At 38.7% G+C, this 6,000-nt stretch overlaps 1 protein-coding gene across 5 annotated transcripts in view; it reads right to left on the bottom strand.

The window, feature by feature from the left end:
* The window catches only part of NEDD4L (neural precursor cell expressed, developmentally down-regulated 4-like, E3 ubiquitin protein ligase), a 233,534-nt gene that overhangs the window by 139,280 nt on the left and 88,254 nt on the right, over window positions 1-6,000 (bottom strand). For all 5 annotated transcript variants that reach the window (XM_008570210.1, XM_008570211.1, XM_008570209.1 and 2 more), the window contains one exon: window positions 3,809-3,862. The gene's annotated coding sequence lies outside the window, so the exon portion shown is untranslated. The remainder of the gene's footprint in view (window positions 1-3,808; window positions 3,863-6,000) is intronic.

Here is a 6,000-nt window from a genome sequence, read left to right as displayed (position 1 = left end):
CCCGTCGGTGGCGCCGTCGGCGGCCTTGCGCTGCAGGGAGATCTGCACCGACGAGCTGCGGGTGGGGCGCGCGTCGACGCCGGCCAGCAGCTGCGGGATGAACATGGACGTGCTCCGCTTGAGCGCGCCCACACCTCCGTGCGGGCTGCCGTCCTCCCCGCCGTGCCGAGCAAACGGGTGCGGGCCGCTCCTCCGCGGAAGCGTGTGGAATGCCATGAAAAAGTCGTCTTCTCTCTCCTGGTCTAGGATCTCTGATTCGGGGGCTGTGTTGCTGCGACCAGAGCCAAAATGAAACCGAAGCCGATGGGCCATGGTGACCAGGGGGGCCGGGAGGGAGAGGGCCAGCGGCAACAACAAGCCGGGCACTGCCAGAAGTCAAAAAGCAAAGGCACAAACTCCAAGAAAAAGTGTCCCATCTGCCAAACCGTTAGCACTGCGGCACCAAGAGCGACAGATAGCAGAAATAACCCAAGTGGCAAGCGGCATTCCAGGCATGATTGGATAAGAGCAAAAAGCTCTCATCCACACTGTGACAGAGGGTAGGATGGCCAGGACCACATGACCACACACTCCCACTCCAATGCCAGCTTGTGGACTTAGTGGATTTTCCCCCCTCTCGCTTTTTTTTTTTTTTTTTTTTTTTTTTTTAAACCAGCAAGAGCCTGAAACAGCACCTTCCCAGCTGCTGCTTTTCCATCAGAAAGGAGTGGCCCCAGCAGGGAGCTCTCACAGCTGACAAGGCAGCAGCGGACACACTGTAAGCCATGCCGCTATAAATCTAAACCACATCATATTCACAGGACGTTTCTTTCCCAACTAAGCAGTGCACTGGGACTCTGACCAGCGTGAGGGAGCTGGCATTAAACACAAACGCACACAGTATTTCCCCACCTCCCCACCACACTGAATAATGACACATACGGCTTGGCTGGAGGGCAAACCCTTTCACAAGCAACGGATGCTATGTTTCTGTTATTTATGATATCACTACACTACCACGACGGAATGCAAACTAATAAAACGTACTATAAATATGACTACACACCCCACGGAATCAGTGTCCCTCTAATGCTAAAAAATTAGACCATGACCTACAAGTAACAAAATAGTTAAGTGGAAGTGCAGGAGGGCACAAATTACTTGACAGCCACTTGGCAGTCCGGCCAGCCTCCTGTACAACACTTTTCATTTAAAAGGTATGTGTGTATCTCGCACATAATATGATTGTCAGACACGGAAGCACCAGAGAAAAGGAATCCGGCTGTAGAAAACATTCTCTCCCACATGCCAGGTAGGAGAAAAAACCACCACCAACAAAAAGGAAAATTGAAGAAGGGTGTGTATGTGGTTTTTGAAGTAATTTAACTTAAATATCGTACTGAAGAAATGCTGCCTGGAGCTGACTGTCTTCCAGTGAGAAGTCAGCAATATTACCACAGTTGGGATACAAACAAGCAGTCTTGCTATGTTTGCAAAGGGCCAAAAAGGACCTAAGAAATAAAAGTGGAAATCCACATTCGAAAAACTGTCATTGGATTTGTAATTAACTTGGCATTTTTGGTAATTCAGAAACATCAGTCATGTAACAAAGAGGTTTATTTATGAAGGGGTTAAAAAAAATGGGAGGGGAAAATACCAAACTGCGAAGAGTGACAAAAAGTTTATTTTAAAATCCACAAAGCATGACTTACTCACACCTCTAGAGTGGAGGGTGTGGAAGACTAACCCTGTGTTTACATACATCCAAACCTGTTTTCTAAAAGTATGTGTTTTAAATGCTAGAAGTGACCTCTATGAGAAATGGAAGCTAGTTTGTTTACTGCTAATACTTCCAAGTACTACTATAGTCACGTATAAGTACTAATGGAGTCACAAGTTGTCCTTCCAAAGAAAAGAAACACCACCAGCAACATTCTTTGCATAGTTAACAACACTCCAGATGGCCCTGGGCAAAGCTAAGTATTAATCTTATAAAACACAATTTTTCAGATAAAGTCTGTATTCACACAGGGTTCTTAAAATCTTTGCATTCAAAGGCCTTTTTGGTTTGGAAGTATAGTTTCAGGTCCATCACAAGGTCATCTCAACTACAGTCATCTTAGATCGTGGAAATGAGAAGAAAAATTTTTTTTTAGATAGTGAATTTCTCTTAATAGAAGAAAATTAAATAATGAACTAAAACATATCTGACAAGAGGCAATATTTCCTCAAATTTGACTCTTCATCTTAAAGAATTATTACACTCAATAAATCAAAGAATAAGGATTAGTCTATGCATACATGGATGTCTCCAGGGACTTGCTAGTACACTACTGAATACTGCCTAATTCATACAGTCCTTGGCTGGACGAGAGGTGAAGAGAAAATAGTTATTCAGTACTACTAATTATCACCCAAGGTACAAAATGGTGAGTTCAATACAAAACCACCAAGATCCCACATTTTTAACAGAAAAGATATTAGGATGGTAGGCCAGAGTCTGTTAGCTTTCTATGTTCGAGAGTAATACCAAGCATATTAGATTAAAAACAATCTCAAATTTTACAATAAGGGTGCAAGGCCTGCACTGGGCTGAGGTCTAGGAGACCAGCAAGTAGGACCCTGGTGCTTCCACTGACTGGCGTGTGTAAATTACAAAAGGCCCTGGACCAGGGTTCTCTCAGCCATAAGGACACGAAGTTAAAGTGGTGTTTTTATAAGACTCCTCCAGATCAAATATTCTATTAACCTCCAGCCATAAAAAAAATTTAGAGGTTCAGCTGAATTCTACAGGTTCATTTCTATGGTTGGAACACTTAGCCCATGGATACCTGATGTACACATTCTAGTTAGTTAAGAAAGCAAAATGCTTTAAGCCAAATTTCCTACTAAAATTCCATTTCTAAAATGAAATCTTAGTTATATCAGTTATATATATATGTATCAATCCATATACACACACACATATATATGTCAATCTATATATACAATGTTAATTTATATCACTTATCTTCCTTAGGCGAAATTTCCTACTAAAATTCCATTTCTAAAATGAAATCTTAGTTATATCAGTTATATATATATATGTATCAATCCATATACACACACACACATATATATGTCAATCTATATATACAATGTTAATTTATATCACTTATCTTCCTTAGGCATATCTTTGGTTCTTTAAAAGTACTTTTTTTTTCTTTTGGCAGCTGGCTGGTATGGGGATCTGAACCCTCGACCTTGGTGTTATAACACTGTGCTCTAACTAACTGAGCACATCAATCAGCCCCTAAAGCTATTTTCTAAGGCTCTCAAGAAAGTTCTGCTTTTAAAATTCAGTTTAATTGTACCTGCTAAATGTAGATTAGACACTTCCTGCTATATACTGTTAATTAAATTTTCATCTGTCTAGAGAGAATCACCATAGACTTGCTACTGAATGCATCACAGTACTATAGTCTAGTTTATATTTTAAAACCCTGAAAGGTTTGTTTACATGCCTAGTGGCCTCTTTGCAGATCCACCTACTGTACTGTATTCCCAGTACCAGAGCATAAATGTGCATACAGCTGATACCATCAACGATGACTTTCATTAACATTAACTGTGATAAAAATACACACATATACAAATACATTATCTGTCCTAGCAACACAAAAGTATCTGTTTTAATCATGAATGTTAAAATAGTAGGACAAAAAATAGTCTTCTATTTGGGCATATATACTGTCTTAAGAACAACATAAAGACAGAGTTTTAAAGATACTACTTTAAAAATTCAGTTTTTAAAAAAAGAAACAAAACCCCAAAACAGAGACTTACTTACCAATCTGTTTTCGTCAAATACTTCAAACAGGAGTCTGTGATTAGATGGGTTTACCTATAAGGGACATGAAGAGTATTTCAAAACAGGAACCATTTGAAGGGTGAAATAAGAGACAGAACAGAATGATTTTTTTTTTTTTAAATGCACCTACCTCAATTGTATAATATGAACGATTAACCTACTCTTCTGGAAATTCTGTCTACTAAATCAAATTTTCTATTATTGACTTCCATATTATTCTACCCCTAATATTTAGGCATATCAGAAGAAGAAAAGGCTCTTAGGAGTTTTTCTAAAATAAGGAAGGATAATTCTAAATAGCTTTAAAGAGTTCCTAATTTCCTTTATGAAAGACAACCCCATGCCTATAGAACAAGTTCACATCCTCACAAAGGTCTGTGCCTGAGGAAATCTCTTAGGCCTAATAATAATAATAGAAGTTATTATTATAAATAATAATAATGAAGAAATAATTATATTTATTTTAAATGTAATATTTTAAAAATATTATAAATAATGAAGAAAATAGTCATAGCGGCTCTTTACAACTGTGTGCATATTTTTTAGGCACCATCTCCTTGTTAAATATAAAAAATACATGATCTCATTTAATTCTCACAGCAACCCTGTGATGCATAACTATCACCCAGTTTTACGAATGAGGAGCCGAGACCATGAGCATGAAGTAACTTGCCTGAGAGCAGCTGGGCAAACAGGATCGCACCAGGTCTGACCCGCTTGTCTCCAGAACCTCAGCTGTGAGCCGTTACACACAGAAATAAAAGACGTCTCCACTTCTAGCAACATGAGGCCAGTGTCAGAGCTACTGGGCTTTCAATGACTTTTTGCTTATTTCTTTTTCTTTCCCAAAACCTCACCAACATGGCCCATGTCATCACCCAGACTCAGGTATCATTTACTAAGTACCAGCCATGTGGGAGACATGTTGTGTATGTTCTCGTGTATATCATGGCATGTAAACCATGGAAACAACCCTACCACGTAAGGACTTCTCTCTCCTACATATCCTCAGGGAGAAGATGGCAAGTCCTCAGGTGGCTTCTACAGGGTCATAAAGGCTGTAAATGGAAAAGCCATTTCCATTTACTTCCATTTGCTTTGTGAAGTAACATTTGACCGTACAAGCACAGAGTGAGGGGCTTGTGCTTCTGGCCCTGCGGTCTGCCTGGAGCCTAGTGATAGGGCAAGCAGATAGACAACGAGTTTACTGTCTGTTACAAGCTTTGTGAAGGGTTACACAGTCTGTACAAGAGCCAGCATACAGTAGGCACTCAATAAAGATTTGTGGAATGAATGAAAACAAAGACCTTAAAAAAAAAAACCCAACAAAAGTAGAATTTAAATATGTCTCTAGCCAACATGAGTTGAGAAAAGTTTTGAATGGATTAAAACTTACATAATTGTGGCCAAAGGGTTCAACTGAAAGGAGTCTAAACGGAAGTTTTACAAGTGGAAAGTTATATTTGAGAGTTAACTAAGGGCAAATAACACCTATCTGCCACTATTGGCTTTTCAATCCTTCATGGAGTAATTTAAAATACATCTGTTAGAGGCTGTACATATAGTCTCACCAAGTATTAAAACATCAGTGCCATATTTCAGCTCTGAACATAATAGAAAACAGATGCTGTATACAGTAATCCAAGTCAGGAGCACATAACATACTATCGTGATTGAAAGGAATCAGGACCAATTATAATGGCAATATCGTTTTATGGGAATTTGCACTAATCAGAAGACCTAATCTGGAATGTTTCTGGAGGTAAAGCTGTTTTTAATATCACAGCTATACAATTAAAATATCTTCACTTTGAAGAGGAAAAAACTTTCAATAAAATAGCTGAGCAGTTTAATATTTCCAACATTTTGGTAATAAAAAGCAGCAATAACCACAAAAGCTCACTAAACAGAAATCTCAGTTAATTCACATAGTTCAGTCATTTCTACATAACAGCTGTTCTAGGTATTAAATATAAAAGGTTGAGGAAATTTTACCTAATTCAGCAGTATTGAAATTCCAGAAGTAATTTTATATTACACACATACTATAATATGTGAGTGACAAAAATTTTCCTCCCTAAATGGAACGTAATTGATAATTTTTATGCTTCTTTTCAATCATTTTGCCTCTATCGATTTACTCTACTTCCAAAATAATCCATAACCCATGT

Source organism: Galeopterus variegatus, unplaced genomic scaffold (assembly GCF_000696425.1).
Source record: "Galeopterus variegatus unplaced genomic scaffold, G_variegatus-3.0.2 Scaffold582, whole genome shotgun sequence".
Lineage (NCBI taxonomy): Eukaryota > Metazoa > Chordata > Mammalia > Dermoptera > Cynocephalidae > Galeopterus > Galeopterus variegatus.
Note: the sequence above shows the minus strand (reverse complement) of the source record. Positions and strands in the feature narration are given on the sequence as shown.